Source organism: Abramis brama (assembly GCF_963993115.1).
Source record: "Abramis brama genome assembly, chromosome: 9".
Lineage (NCBI taxonomy): Eukaryota > Metazoa > Chordata > Actinopteri > Cypriniformes > Leuciscidae > Abramis > Abramis brama.
In genome coordinates, this window is record NC_139971.1 from 43,463,099 (window position 1) to 43,475,322 (window position 12,224).

At 36.8% G+C, this 12,224-nt stretch overlaps 1 long non-coding RNA gene across 1 annotated transcript; it reads left to right on the forward strand.

Moving 5' to 3' along the window:
* The first annotated feature begins 9,416 nt into the window (after positions 1–9,416).
* Positions 9,417–11,754, forward strand: LOC311089573. Its single transcript, XR_014607717.1, has 3 exons — positions 9,417–9,457; positions 9,591–9,905; positions 11,175–11,754. It is a non-coding gene; the product is annotated as an uncharacterized lncRNA (long non-coding RNA).
* Positions 11,755–12,224: the final 470 nt, after the last annotated feature.

The following is a 12,224-nucleotide window of genomic DNA, read 5'->3' on the forward strand; positions in this document are numbered from 1 at the left end:
ACCGCCCACCTTCAGCTTCAAGTGAGGCAACTTCATTGCTTACGGATATGCTTCACAATTGGACTAACTGTGATTTAGTCATAATGGGGGACTTAAACTGGGACTGGTTGTCTCCGTCATCAGATTATTTTAAGGATGTTTGTAATTCTTTGTGTTTAGAGCATTTGATAAATTCACCAACTCGCCTAAATGGAAAGGATATGAGTAAATCATCATTGATTGATGTTATTTTAACTAATATACCCCATGTTTTCTCTGCAATAGGAATTTTTTGTAATGATGTTAGTGATCATTGTGCAATATCTTGTGTGAGAAATTTTAAGATGCCTAAGAGTTCACCCAGATTTATATTTAAACGTCAATTTAAAAACTTTAATGTACAAGCTTTTTTGCATGATGTATATAATAGCGATTTACAATTAGTTTCAGTTATACCTGATGTGGTTGATGCTTGGGATTATTTCAAATCTATCTTTCTAGAAATTTGTGATAAACATGCTCCGTTACGTAGATTTCGGGTGAGAGGAAGAAATAATCCTTGGTTTAATGAATCCGTCTCTAATCTTATTAAGCAAAGAAATATGGCTTGGTCTAAAGCAAAGAAAACAAATGGTGAGGAGGATTGGTCTCAATATAGATTATTACGAAATAAGTGTACAAAATTGATAAAAAGTGCGAAGAGTCAGTATTATTTAAATTTGATTAATGATAATGTGAATGATCCTTCTAAATTTTGGAAATTAATGAAATCTCTTATTGGATTAAAAACATCTACTAATTTTCCAAAAGCTTTAAAACTGAACCAAAGATTAATTACAGATAAGGTTGATATTGTTAATATGTTTAATAGTCATTTTATTTCAGCTAGCTCGATAACAGACAACTCACTGGTCATTGATGAACAGGGAACTGATGAGTTGACTAATAGTGAATCAGATCTGTTTTCCTTTGCCCCTGTATTGCCGCCCCAAGTTCATAAACTACTCTTAAATTTAGACTGTAAGAAATCAGGCGGGTCAGATAAAATTGAATCAATTTTTTTAAAAGTCGCTGCAGATATTATTGCTGAACCTATTGCATCTATTTTTAATTTAAGTCTATCGACTAATGTAATTCCGCCAACTTGGAAATCGGCTATGGTTATGCATTTACTAAAAGGAGGCGATCCTTCCGATTTGAATAATTATCGTCCTATTTCTAAATTACCGGTTGTAGCAAAAGTTTTTGAATCGATTATAAATGATCAAATGAAAGAGTATCTTCTTAGTCATAATATTCTAAACGCATTTCAGTCAGGATTTAGAGCGGGCCATAGTACGATAACAGCTACTACTTTAGTTACTAATGATTTAATCACTGCTCTCGATAAGAGACAGCACTGTGCGGCCTTATTTGTTGATTTGACAAAAGCGTTTGACTTGGTAGATCATGCCCTGTTGTTGCAGAGGCTTAGAAGTATAGGCTTCGGTAATTCGGCTGTGAGTTGGTTTAAAAACTATTTATCAAATAGAACACAATGTGTTGCTGTAGAAAATTACACCTCAGCCATGGTAATAGTTAAGAAGGGTGTCCCGCAAGGTTCTTTACTGGCACCACTTCTTTTTTCTATTTTTATTAATGAATTGGGACAGGGAATACAATCGGCAAAGCTACATTTTTATGCTGACGATACAATTATTTATTCCACTGCATCCTCTGTGTCTCAGGCTATTGAAATTCTTAAGGATTCTTTTTATACTTTTCAGCTTGCTTTGCTAAAATTGAAATTAGTCTTAAATGTAAATAAAACAAAGTATATTATTTTTACACGCAGCCGTTCTATGTCCACTGTCCCGCCTATTCTGACTATTGAAGACTAACATATAGAAAGAGTACCAACTTATAAATATTTAGGAATATGGCTTGATGAGAAGTTAGCCTTTGATGTTCATATTAATTACTTGGTGAAAAGGCTTAAACCAAGATTGGGTTTTCTTTTTCGGGAAAAAAAATGTTTTTCCTTTACAGCTAGAAAGAGAATTATACAGAGTACTTTGTTACCTATTTTAGATTATGGTGATATTGTTTATATGCACGCTTCTACATATTTATTGAAAAGACTGGATGGTGTTTATCATGCTGCATTGCGTTTTATAACCAATTCTTGTTCACGTACTCATCATTGTTTGTTGTACAACTATTTGGGTTGGTCCTCTTTATTTCAAAGGAGGAAATCACATATGTTAGTATTTATTGTAAAGACATTGATGGGTATGCTTCCAAATTACATCACTAGTCTTCTATGTTTATGTAGAAAGAACTATAGCACCAGATCATCTAATGGGATTAAATTAGTAGTACCTAGGGTACATTCAGAGCATGGAAAATCATCTTTCGCTTACTATGCCCCATGGCTGTGGAATGAATTTTAAGCTATTGTTCCACTAGAAACAATTCCTCCTTTGAATATATTTAAAAATTTACTGCAGTCTAAAATGAATGAATCATGTTGCTGTTTTACTTAATTTATTGATTTATGATGAATGTTGTACTTTGACTGTCTAGAATGTTTTATATGTGTCATATGTTTGTAAATGTGTGACTTGTAGTATGGCCATCTTGGCCAGGACTCCCTGGAGGAAGAGATTTCTTTAATCTCAATGGGACCTTCCTGGAAAAATAAAGGATAATAATAATAATAATAATAATAATTGTGCCCCTCTATCACTGGTATTATTAATCACTCTTTATTAACTGGTCAGGTCCCTTCGGCCCTTAAGTTAGCTGCCATCACACCAGTCCCTAAAAAGACTGGTTGTGATGTGGAGGATTTGTCTAACTATAGGCCTATCGCCCATCTACCTTTTCTAGCTAAGGTCTTGGAACGAGTTGTAGCTGGCCAGCTACAGCAATACCTGTCCATTAACAATCTCCTAGAACCATTTCAGTCCGGATTTAGATCAGGCCATAGTACTGAGACTGCTCTCGTCCGGGTCACAAATGATCTTCTCACTTCTGCTGATATGGGTGCCTGTAGTATTTTAGTATTGTTGGACATCACTGCTGCTTTTGATACAATATCTCATGCTGTCCTTCTTGAAAGACTGTCTGTATGGCTAGGAATCTCTGGTACTGCTTTTGAATGGTTTACATCTTATCTCACTGATCGTTTCCAGTTTGTGTCTTTGGGGGAAAACAAATCTTTACCAACACTAGTTCAGCAGGGTGTCCCACAAGGGTCTGTGCTTGGTCCCATCTTATTTAGCATTTATATGTTGCCTCTGGGAGACATCATTCGTAAGTTTGGGTTAGGTTTTCATTGTTATGCTGACGATACGCAGATCTATATATGCACCCTAATCCTAATCTTGCAGTTACAGCCCTTAGCACCTGCTTGGATGAGATAAAAGCCTGGATGCATGACAATTTTCTTAAGCTTAACCAGGCAAAAACAGAACTTCTTTTCGTCGGTACTCCAACATCTTTACTCAAACTTAACATTTCTGAGCTCAGTACTGTAAATGACATTGTTACACCGTCTCTTCAAGTGCGCAATCTTGGCGTTATTTTCGATCCTGAACTTATGTTCGATGCACATATAATGTAATGATGTTAGTGATCATTGTGCAATATCTTGTGTGAGAAATTTTAAGATGCCTAAGAGTTCACCCAGATTTATATTTAAACGTCAATTTAAAAACTTTAATGTACAAGCTTTTTTGCATGATGTATATAATAGCGATTTACAATTAGTTTCAGTTATACCTGATGTGGTTGATGCTTGGGATTATTTCAAATCTATCTTTCTAGAAATTTGTGATAAACATGCTCCGTTACGTAGATTTCGGGTGAGAGGAAGAAATAATCCTTGGTTTAATGAATCCGTCTCTAATCTTATTAAGCAAAGAAATATGGCTTGGTCTAAAGCAAAGAAAACAAATGGTGAGGAGGATTGGTCTCAATATAGATTATTACGAAATAAGTGTACAAAATTGATAAAAAGTGCGAAGAGTCAGTATTATTTAAATTTGATTAATGATAATGTGAATGATCCTTCTAAATTTTGGAAATTAATGAAATCTCTTATTGGATTAAAAACATCTACTAATTTTCCAAAAGCTTTAAAACTGAACCAAAGATTAATTACAGATAAGGTTGATATTGTTAATATGTTTAATAGTCATTTTATTTCAGCTAGCTCGATAACAGACAACTCACTGGTCATTGATGAACAGGGAACTGATGAGTTGACTAATAGTGAATCAGATCTGTTTTCCTTTGCCTTTGCCTACCTTTTCTAGCTAAGGTCTTGGAACGAGTTGTAGCTGGCCAGCTACAGCAATACCTGTCCATTAACAATCTCCTAGAACCATTTCAGTCCGGATTTAGATCAGGCCATAGTACTGAGACTGCTCTCGTCCGGGTCACAAATGATCTTCTCACTTCTGCTGATATGGGTGCCTGTAGTATTTTAGTATTGTTGGACATCACTGCTGCTTTTGATACAATATCTCATGCTGTCCTTCTTGAAAGACTGTCTGTATGGCTAGGAATCTCTGGTACTGCTTTTGAATGGTTTACATCTTATCTCACTGATCGTTTCCAGTTTGTGTCTTTGGGGGAAAACAAATCTTTACCAACACTAGTTCAGCAGGGTGTCCCACAAGGGTCTGTGCTTGGTCCCATCTTATTTAGCATTTATATGTTGCCTCTGGGAGACATCATTCGTAAGTTTGGGTTAGGTTTTCATTGTTATGCTGACGATACGCAGATCTATATATGCACCCTAATCCTAATCTTGCAGTTACAGCCCTTAGCACCTGCTTGGATGAGATAAAAGCCTGGATGCATGACAATTTTCTTAAGCTTAACCAGGCAAAAACAGAACTTCTTTTCGTCGGTACTCCAACATCTTTACTCAAACTTAACATTTCTGAGCTCAGTACTGTAAATCTGTAAAAAAAGGTATCAAAAACGGCATTTTTCCATCTTAGAAATATCGCTAGACTACGACCTTTTCTATCGCTGCCAGATGCAGAAAGGCTTATTCACGCCTTTATTACGTCGAGGCTCGATTACTGCAATGCACTCTATTCTGGTCTCCCAAATAAATCCATCCAAAAATTACAATATATTCAAAATTCTGCTGCCCGGTTATTGACACATACAACCACTCGTCAACATATTTCTCCGGTACTCTTCGATTTGCATTGGCTGCCGATACAAGCACGTATCGATTTCAAAATATTGATTTTAACATATAAACCTATTCATTGGACGGCCCCTGCATATCTCTGCAGTTTAGTTACCGCTCATACTCCGGCTCGCTCTCTTCGCTCTTCCAGGTCATGCATCCTCCAGCAGCCTCGATATAAACTAAAGTCCATGGGTGGTCGAGCATTCTCGGTCTCAGCACCACGTCTATGGAATGCACTACCACCGGAAATTAGAGACTCTCCAACATTGGATTGTTTTAAGAACTCTTTAAAGACACATCTTTTTAGAGCTGCTTACTGTAACTGAATGCTGACTTTTTATTGTATTTCCTTGTAGTTGTTATTCTCTTTGTATATTGTAGCGCTTTGAGTCTAAGAAAAGCGCGTTAGAAATAAAATGTATTATTATTATTATTATGACTATCAGCCACATGACCAGATGTCCCTCCTTGAAGCCATGGATGCTGGCTCCAAGGGTGGATCCGACATACCAAGCAGTTTTATCCCAGGTGCATCGCCTTGGATGATATCAGATGTGATCTTGATGAAAACATGTGGCCTAACATTTTGTGGTGGTCCCCCCCCCCCCCTTTTTTTTTGTTTGTTTCATGGATATTTTGTTCACTGTAAGCAATACTGTAAAACTTTTTCTGTTCTATCATACTGTGTTTCTACTGTACCTCCTGTAGAAAACAGTAAAGGAATAAAAACTGATTTGCTTTTTACTGGAATGCTTATGAATGTGAACAGTACTGTACATGTGGACATACAGTTCCCAACCAAGAAATTTTGTGTACAACGGTGAATTGCACATTTTGCATGCAAATACCGGTAAAACTGAAACATAAAAGTCTATGCAGTTTTAGTAATGTCAACAATAGCCAGTATTTTGAAACCTGGTGTACTTTGATTGAGAGCATGTACCTTGTGAAGTGAAAACAAGTGTTATTCTTTGACAGAGTAATTTCATTTTGAGTCAGATTTCCAGTGTTTTGGTAAAGTTAGTGTGTGCAGAGAAACATGTGTTCTGTTTTGAAATGAAGAGTTAGTATATATTTAACAAAATGTGTTTTTGAGAAGACAATTAACCATTTGGCCAATTGTGTTTTGTAGGTGTAAGTCTGTGTTAAGAGTTTAGAAAAAGTATCTGAAGTATGGGTAAGCGCTTGTTAGCGATTGAAAAAAACTGTAATATTCTTGAGCATGTTTGTGCCTGTCAGGCGTCTGTGGAAAAGTGTTCATTGAAAGGAACATGGAGACCCTCCTCCAAACTCTAGTATCCAGACATTATGGTGTCAAAGCAGTAAAGGAGCCGTGTGTGTGTGTGTGTGTGTGTGTGTGTGTGTGTGTGTGTGTGTGTGTGTGTGTGTGTGTGATACTCGACTCCCCCATCCTACGCATTCCACAACGCATTGAACACATTGCTAGGTTTGTGTTCATGGACTAAAAGTCTTAATAAAAACAATATTCTACATCGGTTAGTCTGTGGAAAAACTTGACTTGAACTTAAACTATTTATCGGGGGTATGTAAAATAATTCGAAATTATTTCGACTTGGTGCGTCTTTGATCATCCACCATTGCTGATGACGTGCACCGCTCGCGCCGTCTGGGGTTAGACCTAACCCTAACCTAACCCTAACCCTAACTTTTTGCAAATGAACATATTGATTTGTGCTGCTGTTTATTTTTAAAGGTTTTATAATTATTGTCCGTTTTGATTTAATTTAGTTACAGCAATGAATGTAGTTATTAGAAAGTCAAACTGTATTTCAAGTCGTCAAGTATATTTGTATAGCGCTTTTCACAATACAAATTGTATCAAAGCAGCTTCACAGTATTAAATTAAAATAATACAACAAGGTTTGTTTCTAGTGGAATTTATTGATTGATAAAAATAAATTAATATTCCCAAAATATCCCCAACTGAGCAAGCCAAAGGCAACAGTGGCAAGGAACCGAAAAACTCCATCAGGTGACCTAATGGAGAAAAAAAAACCTTGGGAGAACCCAGGCTCAGTCGGGGACCAGTTCTCCTCTGGCGTTTATGAACTAGAGACCGGATTTAACTGTAAGATTAAAAATATTATATGAATGCCTGGCTGAAGAGATGCGTCTTTAATCTAGTTTTAAACTGGGAGAGCGAGTCTGAGCAACGAACAGTATCAGGAAGACTATTCCAGAGTTTTGGTGCTAAATGTGAAAATGCTCTCCCTCCTTTGGATGATCTGGATATCCTAGGTATGACCAGAAGCCTCGAATTTAGTGATCTTAAAGAGCGGGATGGATTATAGGGCGATATAAGATCCGTTAAATAGACTGGAGCTAAGCTGTTTAGGGCTTTATAAGTCAGTAGCAATACCTTGTAATTAATACGGGACTTTATAGGTAACCAATGCAGTGATGTTAAAATCGGTGTTATATGATCATATTTTCTTGATCTAGTAAGAACTCTAGCGGCGGCATTTTGGACTAACTGTAGCTTGTTTATTGAGGATGCAGGACAACCGGCTAATAAAGCATTACAGTAATCTAGTCTCGAGGTCATGAACGCATGAACTAACTTTTCTGCATCAGAAACTGATAGCATATTACGTAGCTTAGCAATGTTTCTAAGGTGGAAAAAGGCTGTTCTTGTAACATATGAAATATGATTTTCAAAAGACAGGTTGCAGTCTAGTATAACACCCAGGTTTTTTACTGTAGAGGATAAAGTAACAGGACATCCTACTATATTAAAGTTGTATTGTGAGAGGTTTTGTAGGCGTTTTTTTGAACCGATAAGTATTACCTCTATCTTGTCTGGATTTAATAAAAGAAAATTACGCGTCATCCAATCTTTTATATCTTTAACGCACTCTGTCAATTTGGATAATTTAGCGTTTTCATCCGGCCGTGATGAAATATATATTTGAGTGTCATCAGCATAACAATGGAAACTAATTCCATGTTTCCTTATAATATTTCCAAGTGGCAGCAATAATAGAGGGCCTAACACAGATCCCTGCGGCACTCCATAGTTTACTGGAGTTACCTATTTCAATTATGATTGTAAGAAATAACAGTATTATCTTTTTTTAGTAGAGCAGTTTTATAGTCTTTTATCATCTATCCTGACTCAAATAATGTGTTTCTAACAGCAAACACTCAGAATAAAGTGAGATGATCTGCTGATGATCCTGAATGAGTGTTGATAGTCTGAGGCTCATCAATATTAACAGATCTGCTGAAAACACTCTCTTTTTTTTGTAAGTCTTGGAGGTTTACGGTGCAAAAAGAACAAAAAGTTGAAGGAGAATGAGCAGAATTTAGTTATTTATCTGATTCTATTAAAATTATTGCTAATCTTTAACTTTTTATTCTTTAAAGGTAAAAGTCTTTCTTGGAACTAAAACATAGGATTCAGCCAGAATGGTTTAAGTTATAATTACTTTAGCTTTTAACATTATCAGTAATAAGAGGAAAGATTCTCAAAGCCTTTAAAGCAGGCAGAGTTGTGTATTACTTAAATATACCGACAGAATGGACCAACATACTGTGTAGAAAAACTTTCATTTTCTTCTTATACCCTGAGAAAGGGATTGTTAAGCATGAGTGCAATATCAGCACTGAAACCTAAAGACCATAAACCTGAAGGCAAATGGCTGGTGATCAAGAGAAGTAGCACATTAACATTCTCCTCAGTGCATTGTACATTACGACACTTTAATATTTCTATTAAGTTCAACACAATTCTGTTCAGTTTATAAACTGTCAGATGAGACTAAACATGTTAGGACACACACAAAAGTATGTAGTGGGAAGAAGCGTGTTTGTCCTGTGTTAGAGGTGTAAGAGACACAACAGTCCTCAATCTGCATAATGACAATTCCCTGGCATCAGATTCACAGCATTAGCATACTGTGATGATGAGGCCATTGTCCCTCATTTAATTCACATGAATTCTTTTAAAGTGACAACGGCTGTACTTGGGCATTAAATGGCTAGTTATACCCATATTTCACGTCAATAGTTCCTGTTTTCACCTCATTTATTATGCTGATGTCTTCAGATCTCCTGTAAATTGACACTTAAAGCTCATTTCATTGGCGTCAACAGACTTGAGGGTATTTGTTGGCTACAAATATACATTTGTTTCTGTTCATGCAACTATTCAACTATTCTCACCATTGTTATTTATTTTCGAATTGACTACATTATTTTTGCTCTTTTCTGTATTTCTAGATGTCTGCCTATTTAATGAAGAAGCAGGATAATGTTCAGGTTAGCAATAAAAAAAGTTGTGTATTAGCACCAGTTACTTTACAGTAGACAGAAAAACCAAAAATACATGCTTATGTGTGATATTAAGTATAAAAACAAACTCAGTAACAGATATATTTTTGATTTTTGGCAGATCAGCTCCTACCAAAATACATCATCAGTGAAACTCCTCCCATATCAATTACATCATCAATGAAGGTCCTCCCACATAAATTACATCATCAGTGAAACTCCTCCCATAGCAAATACATCATAAGTGAAGCTCCTCCCACAGCAAGTCTCCAATAAATGCTGTAAATTCCCATCAGCTACAAGTGAAGACGAGCATCAGAGCATCAGGAAGAGCTGAAATCTGCACAGACTGAGTTTATTAAAGAGGACAGAGAGAACATGAGTGATCCAGAACCCTGCAGAATGAAACCCACTGAAGATACTGAAGAACAAAGAGGTTGGTGTTTATTCCTCATTCATTCATGATGCTGAAGAACATTCATGTTAGAAACATTCAAGCACTTCATCGCATTTAGATAATTAAACTATGAAATGGGTAAGAATGTTCTTGTTTGTTAGTTTTCAACAAATGGTCAATAATGGGAGGTTTTTTAACTTTTATACTGTTTGTCAACAAACTAAATATTCTAGCTATGTAACACATTTAAAGGGTTAGTTCACCCAAAAATGAAAATTATGTCATTAATGACTCACCCTCATGTCGTTCCAAGCCCGTAAGACCTCCGTTCATCTTCGGAACACAGTTTAAGATATTTTAGATTTAGTCCGAGAGCTTTCTGTTCCTCCATTAAAGTCAATAGAGATGCCACTGTTCACGTCCAGAAAGGCAATACAGACATCATCAAAGTAGTCCATGTGACATCAGTGGCTCAATCTTAAGTTTATCAAGCGTCGAGAATACTTTTTGTGCGCAAAAACAAACAAAAATAACGACTTTATTCCACTATTCATTTCCTTCTGTCTGGGCCTCGTAGTGTTTTTGCGCAGTGTTGCACGTCATCACGCATCACACATGACCAGCGTCGGCCAATAGTGAAGCCTAGGTGGTGACGTGCAACACAGACACGCTGCGCAAAAACACTACGAGGCCCAGAGAGAAGAAAATGAATAGTGGAATAAAGTCGTTATTTTTGTTTGTTTTTGCGCACAAAAAGTATTCTCGACGCTTGAGCCACTGATGTCACATGGACTACTTTGATGATGTCTGTATTGCCTTTCTGGACGTGAACAGTGGCATGTCTATTGACTTTAATGGAGGAACAGAAAGCTCTCGGACTAAATCTAAAATATCTTAAACTGTGTTCCGAAGATGAACGGAGGTCTTACGGGCTTGGAACAACATGAGGGTGAGTCATTAATGACATAATTTTCATTTTTGGGTGAACTAACCCTTTAAATCTCATTCACAATTTATTTGCAACAATGTTGCCAATATCTTTTGACATTTTTCAATATAGTTATCATTATAATAATATTAGCAATTAACAGAGTAAACGACAAACTACAGTATATCAAGTAAATGAACTTTCCAGGTAAGGTTGCATTTCTTGTAAATAATAGAAGTTACTCATATTTATTGAGATTATTCTTCTTATAATAACTTTGGTAACATGGTTGATGAATACAGTAATACAGTCAATGCTACAGTTGGTGTAAAAACTGAGACAATGGATTGAGATTATTTTCTTGTCTTCCCATCATGCAGTAGAAGGAGCCCAGATGATGTCACTTCCTGAGTGTTACTCTGTTTTTAAAAGGAGGAAAATCATGTCAGGAGTAACAGGGTTGAGTAAAACATGTAGGACAAAGATAATGCTAATAAAAATGGCTAATTTAAAGCCACGGTCAGTGAAGACTTCCAGCATGTGGAATTTCTATGGACACTGTAAACTTGAGCTTGTGTTTCTGGTGTCCCACATTCACATGCGTATGATTGGAAGTCGGTGGAACAAAAAAGTCAAGTGTGACCGGCCCTCAGTAATTAAAAAGTCTTAAAGGGGTCATATAATGGTACATGCACTTTTACAAGTTGATTGCACTGAAATGTGTGTTGGCAGTGCCTGTACACAACCATCATAAAATGATAAAAATCCATCCAGTGTTTTTTTTTTTAATCTCCTTATATGTTTGACCCTCTCTGAAATCAAGCCGTTCGACCGTGTGACGTCACACGGTCGGACGCCCCTCCCACGATTGTGATTGACAGCTGCAGCGTTTCAATACAGACCCGCCCTCGCTCATGAGCGAGCTGTCAATCATAGTCCGCGCGTCATTGTTGATACCCTCACTGGGATATAACCCCCCCAATATTTAAATCTATGCATTACAACCCCCCCAATATTTATACCATGATCACAATATCAGGAGGCATACCAAAACTTCAACCCCCCCAATGTTCAAACCAAATCTACGCCCTTGCGCACGGCGGACACTTTTAGAGGAGGCACACCTTCAAAAAAAAAATGTGGCGTTGTAACAGCCAGGGGGGCAGGGTTTAATATTTTATTGAAGCTTCCCCGGGCGCCGCCATTGATTAGCGGACCATCACCTACTGTTACCATTCCATTGACTCCCATTCATTTTGGCGTCACTTTGACAGCGAATAACTTTACATCTGAGGCGTTTAAAGACTCCATTTGTCCACTATTTATTTCTACAGAAACACGAAAATGTATAAAAGGCTCCATTACCTTGTATCTTACGTTATGGCCCCATAGAAGCAGTTTTTGTAAAAATAGGCTAACGATTACATCAT